Consider the following 19,425-nt stretch of genomic DNA (forward strand, 5'->3'; position numbering starts at 1 on the left):
TCTACAATAAACAAACAATCTTTGAACTAATCAAAAACGTATATTTTTTTTAATTTAGTCATTGCCAATTAGTTTTTTTTATTTTTTATTATTATTTTCTCCCCAATTTGAAATGCCCAATTATTTTTAGGCTCAGCTCACCGCTACCACCCCTGCGCTGACTCGGGAGGGGCGAAGATGAACACACGCTGTCCTCTGAAGCGTGTGCCGTTAGCCACCCGCTTCTTTACACTCTGCAGACTCACCGTGCAGCCGCCTCAGAGCTACAGCGTCGGAGGACAACGCAGCTCTGGGCAGCTTACAGGCAAGCCCGCAGGCGCCCGACCAGACTACAGGGGTCGCTGGTGCGCGGTGAGCCGAGAACACCCTGGCCGACCTAATCCTCCCTCCCCACGGACGACACTCGGCCAATTGAGCGCCGCCCCCTGGGAGCTCCCGTCCACGGTCGGCTATGGAATAGCCTGGACTCGAACCGGCGACGTCCAGGCTATAGAGCGCATCCTGCACTCTAGCGAGTGCTTTTTACTGGATGCACCACTCGGGAGCCCCTGTTGTGTATATCTTAACTTTTTATTGCTGAAATGTGTATAAAAATAATATCAAATAAAATAAACAGACTCACTAATCCAGACCCTGCTAATCCAAACTATAAACCGAACCACATAATGATATCATCTCGACAAAACCAGGCTTCAATTCCAGCTGTCATAAAATGAAAATGCAACTTGGAAGATCATCAGAAGCATTAAAATATTTTTTTTTGCATGGTAGATTAAAATCAGTTCTACAAATAAAGCAAAGCTTACATTTTATTTTTTCATAATAGGTACACAAGGATGCTTTGTGTTGTTTTTCATTATTATTTCAATTGCACAGAAGAGGATAATGACTTCAATATTTTATGCATATAGTATTGTTATAAATTGTGAGTTAGTTACTAGTGTTGAGTGGATAGTGGCTGCACCACACAGAATCTAGATTTACTACTAGTGCTGATGCAAGGGATCAATACCAGTGGAAATGCGATGGGTGGGGGGTAGGCAGAGGGGGCTTGCTATTTATTTCACCCACGGATTCGCTAAGGCACAGGGTACGAGCAGGAACTTCACGTCCATGAAAGCAGATTTGGCTTATCTTCAAGATTTGAAGAAATATTTGGTATTCTTCCATTTTGATTTTATCCCTTTTTAAAGTCATTTCTTTCCCCTTCTAGAATTGAGGCTGCTTGCTTCGCTTTGCAGTGTTGAAGGATATGGAACAGGTGACACTCTATTTCTCTGGTGTTACTTGATGTAGGCTTGCTTGATAAAGAGGTTCTTCTGTCCTTTTTTTGAAGTTATCTGGGACCAGGATAATGGATTGTCCCTGGAATTTAACTGGAAAAGCTCTGACATGCAAGCAAGCTTTTTTGAATAACCAACGTAACGCAGGATCTTGCATAGAAGTGCTTGAGTTTGAACAGTACTACCTGGGAAACCTAGCTTAAAAGCTGTAATGAACTCGGCATCGAATCCTGGGATGTTCTGTGTTTCAAGTATGTTACATACAAGAATCACACCAGCATCGCGTGATTCATTTCTGCTCAATCAGAATGAATATTTTTGTTCAATTTGCAATGCCACCACACCGTTTCGGCCATGGGTGTTACGGTTGGGATAGCTACCAATGTCAGATCTCAACGTCACAAACATGTTATGTTATCTCTTTTTTAAAGCTTTTAAAGCTAGACGGTTTGCAGTTAAATCATAAAGGCCGCTGGTGCAAACCAGTGCGAAGATGGCTGAATCATCATTTCCTTTCCAAGCTGCTATTTATGGGGTGTGGTGAGAGTGAGGGGTAATGAAAGTTTCCCGTCCCAATGGAGGAACCATCCCCATTGACGTCAGCTACCCACTGCGTAGCCCCCGGGCCTGTTGACAACAGGTACAGGATCTGAGACTAACTCTGCCCTAATAGGAGTAAGCAGGCATTGGGACTCTTATTAAATTGAATTGCGATGAGTAATCCATGAAGAGCAGCAAGCTGCCGCTGGGCTGCTTAGGGAAGAATAACCCAGCAAGTGACATCAATCTTCATCACTTCTCCATCCTGTGAGTGCCAGTAGCTCTAACCCCCCCCTCCCCCCGCCCCCCTCCATATGCCAACCCAAATGCATGGGCAGCTATTGAGCACACACACTGTCCTTGTGCTGCACAGTTTAGCATGTTGTTCTCCTAAATGGGTTGTTCGTTCATAACAAGTAGATAAACGTTTAGGCAAATGATACTGATTAACAAGGTAAATTGTACGGAATGCTTTCCTTAATTTGTTAACCTTGTCTTAAATTCAGTTTGTATTTTTACTATTACAATTTTGCTATTTTGAAATTAAATGTTTTTCTACATCTCTCTCTGTATATTTTAAGTTTACAACTGTCGTAAGGGATTGGTTTAGGGAAATGCACAGCTGAACAGTGCAAGTATAAGAGTTTACCTTCCTCCCTCTTCTCTGTGCCGGAAATCAACTTATGCCACACGGGTTAGTTAAGGAACTAGAAAGTTGGTAGAGAGGTATTCCCTAGCAACACTTTTTTTTTTAACTACCTTGTGTAATCACAGCATGTGTCAAAAGAAAATTCGAAAAATGTTTAAATGGGCATTTCCATTTAGAGTTCTTTGAAACCACAATTCTATAAATATATTTCAGAGAAGTGGTGCTTGACGGTATGAAAATAACTCCTAATCTGTACCATTTCATTGGTCTCTGTTGGCCTATCACTATGCAGCGCAGCCCCTCATTTTGTAGTGTAATTATGCTTTTCTTCAGCACAGTACGCCTGTGTTGCTATTGTCTTGGTTTTCCGTTTTCTTTATGTTTTTAATTGCTCTGCTGCTCCCTCACACTGCGACCTCCAGTCAGACTAGTGCCTCGAGATTCGAGATAATCCAGGACCATTAACTTTGCTGTTTGGGGGTATTTTAATGATCTGAACAACAAGGAGTGAATCTCAGTACCGCAACACTCTAATAATCATACTGCTGGTTTTGTTTTCCATCAGGCTAAGTTATTGCTCTCATTACAAACTTTTGAGCAGATTTATTGTTGAACAAAAGTTATTGTATTTCTTGCTCTTATTGTGTTACTTGTATTGTAACACTTGAAATGTATTTGCTTACGATTGTAAGTCGCCCTGGATAAGGGCGTCTGCTAAGAAATAAATAATAATAATAATAATAATTGTTTAGATCAAGGGTGGCCAAAGTTGGACCTTATGCTCCTGGTCTTTGTTCCAGCCCTGTTTTGAAGTGTTTAATTGAACCAGTTAAACCTACAAGAAGACCCTGAAGTAGGTAATATTATAATTTTACCTGTTTAAACCTCGAGTGGAATGGCCCTCCAAGACTGTGATTGGACACCCCTGGTTTAGATAATAATTATATAGACAGTATCCCTATATGTGTGTGTTCCATACAATGGGCCACTTGGGAACCATGCAAATTATTAGAAACTTTTAGAAAGATGATTTTTACTATTAGGTGCCTAAAACATATGACACAATTTTGAAGGTCAAAATCTCATTCAAAAAAATGCAGTGCGTTAAGAATGATAATACATTCATGACACCAGTCTCCAAAAATCACTTTGAGGCTTCCTACGCAAAGACTGTAGTTTCAATTCAAATATCACATGAGGCTACACAGCTTGACTCCCCAGAGCCCAAAAAAGACTCAGCCATGTAGATAATCTCTCTGGTCAAAGGATACTGTTTAAGAAACCATGCTGTGGCCTTCTTGCATCGAAATGCAGTGTCAGTGTTAATGGAAGCTGTCTGCAGAGGGCAATAGAGCTGTGCTTTTATTTTGCTTGCCGATTTTCATAACTAGGCTTTAGATCGCTCCTCGGTGGGGCTCCTATCTTGAGATGAGGAAATCTGATATTTATAGACGAGTGACGCTTTGCAGGCACTGCGCTGTAGCAAGTTGTGTTTTTAATGGAAAAATGACACTGGAGAAATTTATGGAGTGCGGCATATGAAAGTGTACTCAGGGGCTTTGTGACTGTGTTTCAGTACCCTGATGCGGTTTCATCTGCCCACTCTCTGGCATTGTGTGTGGGTGTTGTGCTGTGCTGTGCTAGTGGGGATTTTTGGTTTTTTTCAGGTGTCATTTCCTACTGTTTTCGGTAAAAAAAAAAAATCACGCTAAATTTTGAATTCGAAAAAACATTTTTTTTAATTGGTTACAGCTGGTTAAGTATAATTTCACAAATCGAGCCCGTCCTGCAACCCCAATCGCAAATTAGACCCCGCCTAGAATACTGTGTGCAGTTTTGGTTACCTCACTACAAAAAATACATGATTGCTCTCGAATGTACAGAGAAGGGCAATTAGACTGAAACAGGACTTAATGAGCTGTGAGGACAGGTTAAAAAAATTCAATCTCTTCAGTCTAGAAAAAACAAAGGGAAAGAAGGGTCTTGATTTTGAAGTCTCTAAAATCATAAATGGAATACATAAAGTTAACCCAAGACACTACTTCAAATTCAGCACAGAGAGAGAGAGAACAAGAGGGCATAAATGGAAGCTCAGCAAAAGTTTAGAACAGAAAGCATATTTTTTTGCACAGTTATAAATGCATGGAATAGCCTACCAGGTGAAGTAGTAGGATCTAAAACACTGCGAACCTGCAATACTTTCATATAAAAAAAAAAAATCTGATAACCTACTAGGGTAAAGAAAGCCTTCTGCTTCCATACCATGCTTTGACCAAGGAAGTGCAAAACTACCTTAAAGCAAAGTCACGTAAACTGAGATTCATTTCACGTGATATAGAAGCAGATTTCATTTTTGAAAAATGAAAGTGCAGGATAATATTTATGAAATTATTTAGTTGGGCTTTAGCTGCGTTGAGGGTTTTAATTAGCAAGCGGATAGATCAACCTTCATGAAAAGGACAGTTGAAGCAGTCTGAGGTATGGCATGGATCTGAAACGCAGGCAGTCACAGACTTGTGAATGAGGGGCAGAGATGAATTTCAAAGACATTTTATTAATCTGATTGGCATGGGAACAGAGCGAGAAAGGAATTGAAGGGACATTTATTGATACAATTGGCAAGAGGATAGGGCGAGTGGAAATTGAAACGACGTTAGTGCTTTGAATGGCAATATCTGTTTTGGTGAGTTAAGAAACGTCGCGGTCCGGCAAATCAAAGTGACATTGTACAACAGACCAAGTAATTAAAACAATAGCACTTCTTGAAATGGAGGGCATTTATTAGAAAAAAAAACCTTCCAAATTCTACACAGTGCCTTTTACATGCACTAAAGTACAGCACAGTATATATGGTTATAAAGTCAATATTGTTCTGTGTAGGGGGGACGGGACGACGACTCTTATGATCACTTATAATGACTGCAGCAAGTCCCAGTGTCAAACATTGATCTTGCTAGAAATTTCAGTTACTTTTCATGTTGAAGAAGGATTTTGTGTTTGTGTTGAAAATGAGATCTTACTCTACTGAACAATACGGTTCACAGCAGGCCTCCCCTGATTAATATCATTGCAGAGTAATAAGGGTTTTACCTCATTAAATCATTTTAATACAGGATTTGCCCAATTAAATATGTGTAATAAAGGATTGTTTCAGTAAATATCCCTAATCCAGATTGGTACTGCATGATGTGTATGCCTGACTACAATCAGCAGTTATTGTTAATCGCTTCACAGTACTTAATGCAAACTGCCATTAATCAGTAGCAGTGGCTGGTGGTTTTGTAGAAAGAATAACATAGGATTGTTGTATCATCTTCCTGGAGGTTAAGGGGTTAAAGCCATAATAAGGCTAAGTGGGATTGTAAAGAAAAGAGACGGCAATAAGGGCTAAATTATATCCCTTTTGCAGGGCCAGACGGCCTCTTCTTGTTTCTCAGGAACACCCTGGTGCAATCCACACCTTTTCTCTGGAACAAATCAACTGTCATTTGCCAGGAAATTATTTCGAACACCCCAGAAAATGTAATGTTTGCTATCTGGGGTGTACAGTACATGCTGAGATAATAGTAGGGTTACTGACATTTTAGTCTACAGTTCAAAACCATTTCTTTCTAAAAAGATACCCTGGTCTGTTGTTGTAAGCATAAACCATGTCATGTAATTTTGACAAGCACATGGTTTGGAATTTAGACACTGGGCCCTTGTCGTACAATTTTACCTCTCCCAGTTATTAAAAGTTTTGATTAAACAAGGTTGGATAAACTGTTGGTTTCTTTTAATGGGATTGTAAATTGACAGGTTTTCCTACGCAGTTAAGCACAATAGACTCATGCTATTGTATACCCCCATGCATCTGTTTTGTAATGTGTAAAATATTCACTTACAAAGGGACAATGCTGTGCATTGAATGCTCTATTTGCCAGAGGCACGAGATCTTGAGATAATCAAGGATTGTTGACTTTCCTGTTTTCTCTTTGTTATTCTATAGCTGGAATTGCTACAGAACATATTACACTTGACTGTTTTTGTTAGTGCTTGTATGTATCTGTGTTGATATCTAGATCCTTTCGTTAACCCTGTCCCTGCCTGTGTTTACAGAATAGCTGTCGGCAGATCAAGCCATCTTGTTGTCAAGAGGGTCCTGTATGTAAGGCTGATGAAAACAATATGGTGAAGATACAAACTAGTACAACATGAAAAGGCCGCACTTTGGTTGATCCCTGGATCCAGCATAGCTGCTGTTGTGTGTGCCGACGCGCCAGTGAGGCCGCAAATAGGGTGATCCCTGGAGCCAGCACTACACTTCAGCTGTCAACACCAGGCCAATAGGAAATCCACGTTACCTGGCGGAGGAAAAGCACCGAAGACTCATATATTACAGTGAAGCTACGTCTTGGTTGGTCTCCACCACTGCTATCTCATTTTATCTTGGCGAAAGCCAAGTCCAGTATCAGCATGAAATAAAAATCTTAAAAAGGACAGAAATTCAATGCATATTCTTACCGGTATTTTTGTATATGTGTTATATTGTGAACAAACACAGGGTAGCCAATTGGTGTCTACATGCTCCATTACTGTGTACATTACGGTACTCCTCATGACAAAATCAATTCAGGAGTGAATTACGCCTATAGTCCAGCTAATTACCAAGATAAGCAACAAAAAAATACCTACCCATAAAAAGTGAACCTGCAAAGCATCATATAGTTCAAAACCCCAGAGAAAACACTTTTGTCCAAAAGTTTGCTTCCCTGAACTTCAGGTTCTTTCAGGTAATGTACTGCAAGTCCTGTAGAGTGTAATGGAGAATTTGCAACAGGGGGTTGATTCCTCTCTCCAAGTGAATTATGGCTCAGCAATTGATTAGTTATCACCATAATGGACTTTATTCTTTTTAAATGTACTGGCTAAGCCCTAGCCATTGATCAGCATGAGAAACAAATAGCTAGGCTGGCATTGGTAACGAATTGGATTCTAATGACTGTGGCTCTACATGTGTGATACTCTAGGTTTGTATGTCGGAGATGTTGCATTGGCTAGGAAAGAATGGTCATTGATCATTTAGGATCTTGCTTTGTACTTATTGGACAGAAGACTACTGTAATTACGTTGTGGAATTGTTCACCTTGCATCAATAGATTGTGATACAAAGTGGCCCGTCGTTAATGATCATTTTTTTATTACACATTATACTGTACATGTTATACATCATACGCATCAATGTGACCTATCCACCCCATTGCATATATTGTGATGCATATCGTAATACTCCTTATTAATGTACATTGTACTGCTTGCTGTAAAACAGAATGGAAGCTGGTACTTTTGAGTATAAAATAGTGCTAAATATAGACACGTTTGGGGATACTGTTTTTCATTTACAGACACAAAAGGTTATTTTAAAAGGTTATTTTAAGTTCAGCATGAATGAGTGTTTAATAGTCATGTTTTTTTTTTGATTGACACTGGTTTATTAAAGAAGTGCTCCACTTGTGTGTTTGCTGGGCGGTCGGTCCGTTAGTTATGATGCCCCAGTGCCATTTTTCAAGCCAGAAATAAGTTTTCAACACGTTTTAAGACTGTGTTGATTTTTTAAAAAAATGTCAAATTAGCTAATGAGCTTTGCAAGTGTCTTGCATCATATTCTTGTGTTTTACATTGTGTGTCAGTACAGTACGTGACTGAGTATGTTTTGAAGTCTTACTATGCGCTGGTAGATTTCATTGTTTTTGATTGGGGGGGGGGGTAGGGGTAGGTGTTGCTGAAGCACATGGTCCCAGCTCATGAGGCTGAGTCACCCTTGGAATTGTATCTGTCCAGCTGTGCTGCTGGCTTCACAAGCTGCTGGGCACAGCTGGATGAATAAATCTGATTTATTGTTGGTATGTCATATTACAAATCATCAGCACATTACATTTTTTATTATATTATTATATCTTCAATTAAAGGTATGTAAGGAATTGAGTGGATGTTCAAATGGTTTCATCTTAAAATACATTGGAGAGTGACTTAAGTATCACTAGGAGGACGCTCACACTTTGGATGACCGGATCCAACCTGCCAGTACATTTTAAAACCCTGTTTTGTGCACCTCCTTAGAAAAATAAGAAAGTTAGCATCATTTTATTTGTGGGCCACATATGTCCCTTGTACCTTAAAGGGTTAAGTTAAGTATTATCATTCAACAACGCTTGATCTACTGGGGATGTGGGCTTCAGACACCTTTGCTTTGTAGAAGACTAACAAATGCCTGCTGTTGTTGCTTTACCAGTTCTTTTTTAAGTACAGATAATCATTTTGGAAATCAGCAGACCGTTCAGTCTTCTGAATTACTGATCCAGAGGTTACGTGACATGTTCCCTGCAGTTAAAGTAAACTGTGACCGCTTTTTGCTCACCTGTATGTCATGCAATTTGTTCCCTGCGGTAATAACTGTAAATTGTTCAGTGTTTTGCTTTAAAAGCCGTGGCTGAGGCCTCCTGTATCGCTGACTCATTGATTGATTGAGCTGGGGAAGAAGATAGATCTACAGTGCAGCAGTTCTAGTGAGGATCTTGGAGCCACATTTCTAGAAAGTCAAACTTTGAAATCTGAATGGCAAAGTCACAGAATCCTTAATCCTGCACTACAAAAAACAGATTACTGCACTTGAGATGGCACAGAGAAAGGCAACTAGGCTGATCCCAGGACTCAATGGCTTGAGATACAGTAGGAGGGCAGGGTACAGGATTTAAATCTCTTTAACCTAGAAAAAAGAGAAGGCAATGAGGGCTAAATTATATCCCTTTTGCAGGGGCAGGTGGTGTGCTGTGAAGGGACGAGCTTTGATGGGCCGAGCGGCCTCTTCTTGTTTCCCAGGAAGACCCTGGTGCATTCCACACCTTTTTCTCTGGAACAAATCAACTGTCATTTGCCAGGAAATTATTTAGAAGTTGTGTTAAACTGCCAATCAGTCAGCCGAATGTGTAACTGATCCAGCAGTGGTTCTTTACTGAGGGAGGTTTTGCCCTGTGTTGTGGCCTCTTGGATAGTAATGAAGTGGAAACATTGAGAGAGCTCCGAGCCACGCTGAGCATGTAATGAAGCATAAAAGCTGGCATTCACTTGGCGGGAACCTTTCAGAGAGAGCGAATGTAGAATGAGAGGGGGAGCAGAGGCTAGATAACACAACTATTTTCCCAGACCACCCCCTCCCGATCCAAATACTGTGAAGTGATACCCATTCCACACAGTGCTGCTGTATCTACAGTAACATTTTAATATTGCTTCTTATTAAGTTGCTAGAAGAGCAGTGTACTTTCACAGGAACGATGCGTTGGTTTAAGCTTGGTTCTGTTATGGATAATAGAAAAAGAGCACCTGTTTTAGAAATATTTTGGTGATGCTCTGTATCATTATAATGAACAAGTGCAGTGCACTGTGGATTTCTAGTGAGTTTATTTTAAGAATGATTTGTGTACAGTACTGCCTTCCTGTGCCTTGGCACAATCCACAAGGCCACACTGCCTCCCAGTCCCTCAGCTCAATCCACAAGGCCACACTGCCTCCCAGTCCTTCAGCTCAAACCACAAGGCCACACTGCCTCCCAGTCCCTCCGCTCAATCCACAACGCCACACTGCCTCCCAGTCCCTCAGCTCAATCCACAACGCCACAATGCCTCCCAGTCCCTCCGCTTAATCCACAACGCCACACTGCCTCCCAGTCCCTCAGCACAATCCACAAGACGGAACCTCCTATTTAGTTTCTGATATTTCTGAATGCCTTGACTGGATTAAACTCCTGCTCATTGTTCATGATTTCTGTAAACACTGTGCAGCACCACACCTTATCCCCATGTGTTTGTACGCCTTTGTTTTGTGTCTGGGCGAACCATTAATAAAAAATAAAAAAATGACAGTGCTTGACCAGTTCATAAATACTGTAGGCCAGGGGAAAGCATGATCTGTAGTGCGATCACACTTGACAGGTAGCTGTGGCAGAGCAATGAGAAGCTGGTTGTATAGTCTGTCTCAATAAGGGGAACTGTCATGTAAATGTTTGCACAAGGTTTTTTTTTTTTAAATTGAGGATTGCAAACACTTCTTTTCTCTTTCCAGCTCCGTTCTGTGCATGGAGGGAAGGAAAACTGCCCTACAAGCTGAATATCATCAGAAGTTTCACAGTAAGACCCCGTTCTTCCATCTTCCCATAGACCAGAATGCAGCACCCACGCACTAATCCTGTACTGTAATTTGTAGATTAGAAATTGCAGTGAAGTAGGTGCTCTGCTGCTGTGTGGCACAGTACCACTATGCAATGATGTAGTATTTTGCACCTTTTAGTATAGCTGTTTGTCTTGGGGTGTAGTTTAAAAATATAGTGGTACCTCTCATCTATGTTAACCAGTTTACCTGGCTGAGAAATGTCTGGGCCAATCACATGGAATATTTAATTATTATCTTAGATACAATTTATTTTTTATAAACCTCAGGTTTTGTGTGTGTACCAACACCTCATAAGCAAATACAACTCCCAGAATGCACCACTGCACACTAGCACCTTTCTGAATCGTGGGTATGTAGTCTAATTTACAGTTTTACATTACCACTTTATTGTACATTTAATTAATGTAAAATAGATCTTTTTTTTTTTGCAATGCCAGGGGTATTGAGAATAGAGATTTAGCAGCAAGCAGCTGGCTCAATATGCTGTACCATGTGCTATGCAGCATCGGGCATACTGTATGAAAATCCTCAGTCACACTATGAGCATGGTCTGGTGGTTCTGTCATGGGGTTGTGGGCGGGTGGAGAATAGTTTAGCAGCGAACTTTCACATAGTGTTATCAGTTTGATGTTGGTTTTGTCGGGAATTGTTCAGTGACTGTCAGCATATATATAGATATATATTTTTTTAAATGACTGCAATCAGAAAAAATTCAAATTAGTCCCTAAGTGAAATAAGAAATCCAGTAATTGCCTGTCGAAGGAGGGGGGGGGTATGATTAAATGAATAAATAAAGCAAGCTGTTTTTAACTTCTCGTTGTCAAGTACTGTAAAATGTGGTTTCTATACATTCATTTCTTATACGCTCTTATCTGAAACCTTATTGACTGTCCAGTTTGTGTACATTCCCAAATATCATTTCAACTATTAAGTTATTGTATTTCTTGCTCTTATTGTATTACTTGTATTGTAACGCTTGAAATGTTTTTGCTTACGATTGTAAGTCGCCCTGGATAAGGGCGTCTGCTAAGAAATAAATAATAATAATAATAATAATAATAATAATAATAATAATAACTACAGGAACATTATAAGCAGTGTGTGTATTCATGTATGTGTGTGTTAGAAAATCCATTCACTTTCACAATCTGCCTTATCTTGAGACTGCTCTGGAAAACCGTTGACTGGTAATCCTCTCGACAGTCAGATTAGACCTACAGAGGCCAACTGTGTGGATACAAGCAAAGCAGCTTGACAAGCTGCACCCTGTTGCACTGTGCAGGCGTTGCTAATTGAATGCTTGCACGGGTCGGATGAATTCAAATGTTATTTAAATCATTGCTTTGTTTTTTGCAATCAAACCCAGCTTTTCTAACAGCAGCTTTGCGATATTGGTATAATATCCACAGCGGTTGAACCTTGGTACATTAGCACTTGCTGTTGCTATCCCTGCTTGTTGGATAAATAGTAGGGATGTGCTTTTGGTACATTTTTATGAAAGTTTAAATGCTATGCAGGTGTCAGCGTTTAAACCATATCTTCATGCACACACACTTTATATTATACTCTGATGTATACTGACAGCCCTGGTTAGTATTTTCTAAGCAAAGAAACCCTAAATAAGCAAATAACGCTTGAATGTCGCAAAGACTTAACTACAAAAAAAAACAAAAAAACATGTACACACCAACATTTTTGATTTGGTTAATTTATGGCCATTAGATTTAACCGGTAGATTCACCTGTGCTCATTTTTAATAGAGGTAACGATCTTACAGCTGCATGTAATACTAAAAAATCAATAGAATCTAAAACAAAAATAAAACGCACCCAATGGGAATTTGGTATTTTTAAAAACATTTGTACTATTATTTTTATCTTAATAAATGTGTCTCTTTGTATTTGTACTGCGCTATTGAGATGTACCTGTGCTGGATCTGTGGGTGAATAAAATAAACTAAATTTATTGTACATTATATTATATCAAATAACAAAACTAATAATAATAATAAAAACACAGTGGCATATGTGAAAGAATCTATCAAATGCACAGATTCCAGTACATTTTTAATGTACCCTTCTGTTGACAAATTACATAGCTTTCAAGGACATTTGCGTAAAAGTGTACCGGTAAAGCCTACACAATTTATTTACATGTATGCATTCTTTGAATTAATATTGAAAAAAAAAACGTCCTTTTAAAATCGTGTTGTACGTATTCACAGGGCTGTAAGGGCTAAATAAATGTCAGTCGCCATTAGGATTTTGATTGCTTGAATCAGATTGCCGCGTAGTCTTCTTTGTTCAAGACTGAATAGATTCAATTCTTGTAGCCTGTGTATATGACATGCCTTTTAAACCAGGAATAATTCTGGTCGCTCTTGTTTGCACTCTTTCTAGAGCAGCAATATACTTTTTGTAGCGAGGTGACCAGAACTGAACACAATAGTCTAGATGAGGTCTTACTAATGCATTGTACAGTTTTAACAAGACTTCCCTTGATTTAAATTCAACACTTTTCATTTTGTTGGCCTTTTTTATAGCTTCCCCACGTTGTCTAGATGAAGACATTTTGGAGTCAACATAAACTCCTAGATCTTTTTCATGAATTCCTTCTCAATTTCAGTATCTCCCATATGGTATTTATAATGGACATTTTTTATTGTCTGCATGCAGTACCTTACACTTTTCTATATTAAATGTCATTTGCCATGTGTCTGCCCAGTTCTTAATGCAGCGATGTTAGTCATTAATGTAGATTAGGCATAGCAGAGAACCTAATACTGATCCCTGTGGTACACCACTGGTTACCTTGCTCCATTTTTAGGTTTATCCTCTTATAAGTACTTTCTGTTTTCTACATGTTAACCACTCCCTAATCCATGTGCATGCATTTCCTTGAATCCCTGCTGCGTTGAGTTTGAGAATTAATCTTTTATGCAAGACTTTTTTTGAAAGCTTTCTGGAAATCTAAATAAACCACCCTTACTGTGGCACCACAGCAGTAGGATACGCGACGGACTGCTGTATATGATGATAAATTACTCAAATTAATACATTAAAAGATATGCTTTTTGGTGAAATTTGTCACGTGACCGATTATACGTCTAGCATATTATTCAACGTTTAACCATTTCTTTAGAGTTTATACTTTTAAACGTTTAAAATTCCCATCCCTAATAAATAGAAATTAGTAACACTTAGAATAACATTACAGTCAGCACTCAGATATCCGACCCTATATAATTCTGACTTCAGTTATGGTTAAACGCGTGTGACGCATATTGTTAAGGAATATACAGAGTTGTGCATATCTGATTATTTCATTTTGGCCCGTTCCAAACCTTGTCCGTTTTTCAGAGAACACAAAAAAGATACAATGTCAAAAACACATAGCTGAAAGGACTGTGTTTTAAAATAAGTAGGCTTCCATTTAGATGTACTGTAGTTGGTTTTGTTGGTACAGTACTATATTATCAACAGAAGTATTTTAATTCAGAACGATGTGATTCACTTGCCAAAAGAGGACTTTTAAATCCGGTACGTAGTGTAGCAGTATGTCATCCCCCATTAATGACCCAACAGCAGAATTAAATCAAAATGTTACCCATGGACAGAACTGCGTAAAACGGAAAAGGCAATGCAATTTAGCAGAAGATAAAAAAAGCAACATTAATTTGTTATATATATATATATATATATATATATATATATATATATATATATATATATATAAATAATAATGGGAATTGATTTATTTCTTAATACAACAACAGTAAAACGTGACTGATGTGTATCTGAGTGTCGTATATTCAAGTACTGACTGTATTACACTGGAGAAGGCATGAACCAAAACATTTGCATACCTGCCCTGGTTTACTGTAGTTTAACATTAGAATTCTAATTGAGTGTTCTGCAGTTATGGAGGATAAATAAGGAAGACTATTGTTTCTCATTCTGCAGTGCTGCCTAGTTGAGTACAGTGGAGGGTTTGCGGTCCCCCAGGGCTGCCCTGGCTCCTTGCTGCCAGCTGGCTGGTCCTGTCCTCCTTCAGACAGCTAATTTGCAATGTGAGCAGCAGCTTGGCTTAATGGAATTAATTCCATGCCCTGGGGGCAATAGCTGTGTGTTGGCAAAGTGGAGCACAGTAAGTTGCCAATAAACTGGTGACTGCATTCCCGTTCTGCACCTCCTGGTCAAGAGCACACACTAGCAGGTTGCATTATTATTATTATTATTATTATTATTTACATTTCTGCAGGTGCTTTTTCCAGGCTTATACTGTACACTGTACACTGCACAGTCAAGGAAATTGCATACAAATGCCAACTTTACCTAAGTTCCTAATAAGTCTGGGATGCTGCACTCCATATAAACATTGGAGACCTGGATAGTGTTCAATCCAGCAGCGTACCCAGTGGGAATCTGTTCTGTGTTCACCCCGCCCCGGGACTGTTGCTGCTGCTGCTTTGGATAAACACATCTCTCCCTCTCCTCGCTGAAGTCAAAGAGGTTAGCAAGTTCTCTCTGCTCCACGCACTGAATAATTCAACTGGCAGGCCTCTGGAAGCATCTCTGTTCTGGCAGCCGCCCTGTTGGAAGTGTGCAGCAGATTTCTTTCTGCATGTATGTATTATAAATGCCGTTCATAATGGCCGATCGGGGCTGCCTTTAAACTATTCATGCTGTCCATTTCCTTTCCTGTGTTTATTTTTTTTTTTAGCGCCTGTGCCATTTCGTTTAGCTATACCGAGGGGAGGAATCCGATTGATTTATTTATAATGTAATAATGCTACACACAATTGTAGTCAAAGGTTTATTTACCCCAATGGAAATTTATAATTTCTAGAAATTTCTCAAACAAATTATAGGAACAATCTTCTGTAGCAAAAGTTTTGCTTTTGTGGATGAGGAAAAAATTACAAGAAATAGATGTCTACAGTTATTTATTTCAGCAATTTTTTCGCAAAACTCCAAAAATGCTAATTCAAAAGTATTCATACCCTGACAAGGAAAATGAATAGCTAGTTGAGGCATCTTTAGCAATAATAACCTCTTTTAAATGATTAAGATATTGGTCAATGAGCTTTTGGCATGATTCTTTAGTGATCTGTGACCATTCTTCAATGCAAAATTGTTCCAGTTCATTCAAATTTCGAGGACTTCTCTTGTGCACAACCGCCATCAACTCACACCGAAGATTCTCAATCGGATTTAGATCAGGACTTTGATTAGGCCATTCCAGAACCTTGATTTTATTCTTCTTTAACCATTCTGATGTAGATTTTGATGTGTGCTTTGGATCTTTGTTGTGTTGGAACGTCCAGTTGCGCTTTAAACCAAGTTTTGTTCCTTCCTCACAATTCTTCTACCTGTTCTTGGTGAAATAACCTTCTTTCTTTCAGACCGAGGGAGCGCTGTAACAGTACCATTCTTATACTTCTTGACAATAGAAGCAGTACTTGAAATTGGGATACTCCAAATGCTTGGAAATCTTCTTGTATCCTTCTCCAGCTTTATGACAATAAATAATGTTCTGTTCTTCAGATAGCTCTTTACTTTTTCCCATATTGACTTTTTGGTAATGGCAGCAATCATCCTATGCCTAACCCTTTTATACTCTCTAAGAATGTTCACCAACAATCCAGCATTTTCTACACTTTTCTAGAATTAGGTTCAGCATTATCATATAGAAATTTCTAGAACCTTGTAGACAGTACGATCATAGCATCAAAGGGTATGAATACTTTTGACAATGAATAGCTTGGTGCAAAGAGAGCCCCTTGATTTTGGCTATTTCCTATATCCATGCACTACTGCAAACATGGCTTTTATGGCTGTTCATAGCAATTCACAGGTTCTAAAAGCACTTTGAAACGCTGCATTATATGAAAAAAATATAGTTTTGAAAAATTACAGTGTTCGGCCACTGAAAGGCATGTGAGCTACGCAAAAACCTGACTTAAAGGTACATAAAAGTATTAAAACAACTTTTTAATTTTATTCCTGCAGTCCTCCAAAACACTTCAATCGTTTAACTGGCTCCAAACTAGAAGAAGCTATTGTTAAAATGCTACCCTTAGTAATCAACACTTTATTTCCCAGTGTGACCCAACAGTGAGTCACTGTTCAGCTAATGTGTTAAACCTGGTTGTCTTGCCAAATCGATTAGCTCATTTGAGGCTCAAGCTGAATAAATACAAGACGTTCCTGAAGCGTCGGACGCCTTTAAGAAAACCTGAGAGCTGTTCAGATGTGGAGAATGAGTCAAGAATTGAGAACCCTGATGATGTGAAGGGTTAACTTGAAACCACACACTGCAACCCACCTGTACCGTCTCAAAGCATCTTACGTTACCTGCCGTTTGCCAGGCGCGGGATGGAAATGGAATCAAAGCACTGAGGCTGCCATCTCTTACAAATCTGTAAAACATACAAATAAATAAAACTGCTCAAGAAGTAAGGTTATAAATGCAGATCTGTTATTCATAAACCTAAACTGACAAAAGTAATGTTTTTTTTGGTTTTAAGCTATGCCGTCATCAGCCGAAACGCTTGTCGACTTTTTTTTGTGTCTTACAAATTTCGCCTTCAAATCTACGAATTAGCGTTTTTTGATGTTAGGCGATGCAGTATAGATCTGACATTTTCACCTCAGGAAAAATCATAGAGACTCAAGTTAAGGGAACAAACTGTAGTAGAAAAACGGCAGCAACTACAATAATAACAAAATGCAACTTTTTATTCTTTCAGAGGTTAGATTTAGGTTTGTAGTTCTCCAGTGATTGCCAGTGATCCACCAAGCATTATGCCCCTGGTCTGAAAAAATGTACAGGTGCCCTGTTATTATATAATGCAGGAATGCAGTTGAGCCAAGGGTTAGATATCAGCTCTTAAACACCGTATTAAAAACTGCCTTTCTGAGAAATGGCTTTGAAGGCATTGATGTTTCCTCTCTTGCCTGTAAGTGTAAAATACTTTGGACATGTTGAGATTAAGGTAGAGAGATAGACTTAAGATTTCCCACGCTGCTGTAGTCAGGTTTGTAGTTACACTGTTCAGTCAAGAGGGGTATTTTAGGCACACTATTCAGTTTGTTTTGCACGCTCCAAGCAGAGCATGTCACCACAGTAAGGGGAAAATCATTTGGACTGGACAATGGAGGACATACAATTGTTAAATATGCAGCCTCATAACGTATTTGAACTTTCTTCTTTTACCATGCATTCTGACCTTTACAAAATCAGGAGGCTTGTGTGGGAAGTAACTCACTTCAATATTAAGGCTAAACTACACTGCTAAAATGATTCTTTAAAAAAACTTTCCTAGAAGTTCCGACAAAAAGTAAAACTAACAAAACTTATTTTTTCTTGCAGGCAAACATTTTTCACAGTAGTGCCTGTATTTTGTTAAAAGTTTTCACTGTAGTCCTCACCTGCTCTTTGTATTTTAAGCACCCCTACCTAAAGCAATGGTGAGCCTCCGTGATTAGTAGATGATGCTAGACAAGGCTCAGTTGTATTTCTGAATGGATACCATACAGAATATTTCTGGAACCCTATTAAAAAGCAGAGGCTAACCGTCAGTCTTCCTGCCTGACTTGTTTGTTTCGGTTTACTGGAGGGAGGGGGGAAAGCCAGAGAGACAGCCGTCCTTCCTTATCTTCTGGAAGAAGAAACAGTAGTGTGGAGAAGCGGGTGACTTGGCACCTTGTATTGTGCGAGTTCTTGACTCCAGCCCTCCCAGTTTTGAATAATCACCCACCTGCTGGTTTATACGAAGTTGTGGTTCACTTTTAAGTTCATGTTGATTTTATGAGCTCCATGGTTATCTCTTGTGAAATGCAATTAGTATTTAATTTAGAAGGTGTTCTTTTAAACACCAGACTGCTGCAGGTAGTATCGCAAGGATATCTGGAGTGACACTGCAGAGGAAAGCTTGCGTCCCGACTGCCCTGCCTTAGGAGAATGTAAATCAGCTGGACTGTCAACAGTCTGGTTGAAATCTGATAAACTGGTAAACGTGAACTGAATTCTATTCCAATGGAATTTCATTTGAATTCTGCCTGCACTGCAGCTGTCTGACCTATCTCAAAGGTCGTCTATGAGTCCTGTATTCTGTACATTGGAAAATGTCAGCTTTTAAGTAAATAGTTAAAACCAGAACTCAAGGACTAGGGTTGAGGTCTACTGCCTCGGGGTGGGCGGAATCTCTCTTCGCAATTAACAGTGTGTTAGCAGGAATCCCCCCCCACTCCCCCCCCCCCCCCCTCCCCCAGACTCACAACTGTGACAGTCCATACAGTAAGTGACATCCTAGCTTGTGTTTTTCTAAGGGTTCCTGAAGCAACTGCTTTCTCTGTCTGTAATTACCAGGAGGTTTTCTTAGCAGTGTCTTCTCAATTCTTCCAGTGTTGGCTGCATGCATTTACATTTTTTATTTTTGTTTCTTATTATCTCATACTTATTTCTGATTTTTATATTGTGTATAGTGGCCCCATAAAGTGCAGTTGAAGAATACTGAAAAGGAAGTGTGACAGAGACAGAATGATTCTTGGTGATAAATCTCCCTCCCGACCTGTGAGGACGCGGTATAAAGGGAACAGAGTGTCCTGGACTGGATGGCCTGACAGTTCATTCCCAGGGTTAGGTGGAAGTCGGCCATCTAGAAAGGGAGCGCAGCTGCGGTACATTAAGTCATTGCTCCAGAGGGGAAGCAATGTGGCAACCGCAGACAGACACACTTGCCAA

The 19,425-nt window shown here is 39.4% G+C and overlaps 1 protein-coding gene across 8 annotated transcripts in view; it reads left to right on the plus strand.

Annotated features, from left to right (window-relative positions):
* LOC117433285 (protein TANC2-like) overlaps positions 1 to 19,425 on the plus strand; it is a 222,268-nt gene that overhangs the window by 48,751 nt on the left and 154,092 nt on the right. For 7 of the 8 annotated variants that reach the window (XM_059006723.1, XM_059006722.1, XM_034055416.3 and 4 more), the window contains one exon: positions 10,570 to 10,634. The exons of the other annotated variant lie outside the window; for it this stretch is intronic. The gene's annotated coding sequence lies outside the window, so the exon portion shown is untranslated. The remainder of the gene's footprint in view (positions 1 to 10,569; positions 10,635 to 19,425) is intronic. 8 annotated transcript variants of the gene reach the window in all.

This window comes from Acipenser ruthenus, chromosome 33 (genome assembly GCF_902713425.1).
Source record: "Acipenser ruthenus chromosome 33, fAciRut3.2 maternal haplotype, whole genome shotgun sequence".
NCBI lineage: Eukaryota > Metazoa > Chordata > Actinopteri > Acipenseriformes > Acipenseridae > Acipenser > Acipenser ruthenus.